The following is a 493-nucleotide window of genomic DNA, read 5'->3' as shown; positions in this document are numbered from 1 at the left end:
TGCTGGCAGCTGTATTCAGATTCACAAAAAAGATGAGTGGATCTGGAAAATAGACCCTACTGGACAATATTCGGTAATTAAAGGAGAGACTACAAACAAAGACAAATTTGAGGAGGAGAAGGGTGGCAATTAATGACACATTATGCCCATTCTGTGGGAATTCTGAGGAGAATGAAGCACATGTATTTTTGACATGTGATAGAATACTTCCATTATGGTGGGAATCTATGACATGGGTCAACATTCATGGAGCCTTTCCGCAGAAACCGTGGCAACACTTTTTCCCAGCACGCGTTTTGTTTGCCTAGTAGAATTCGTCTTAACCGATGGAGAAGTTGGTGGCTGGCCCTCACATGGACAATGTGGCAGCACCGGAATAAAATCATCTTCTTCTATCAAACTTTTGATGGTTACAAGTTAATGGAGGATGCTATTTTTACACTTATGGAACATGCTGAGAACTTTGACAGGACTTTTGCTTTACCTACAGCTA

This window comes from Glycine max, chromosome 19, assembly GCF_000004515.6.
Source record: "Glycine max cultivar Williams 82 chromosome 19, Glycine_max_v4.0, whole genome shotgun sequence".
In the NCBI taxonomy this organism is placed as follows: Eukaryota; Viridiplantae; Streptophyta; class Magnoliopsida; order Fabales; family Fabaceae; genus Glycine; species Glycine max.
Note: the sequence above shows the minus strand (reverse complement) of the source record.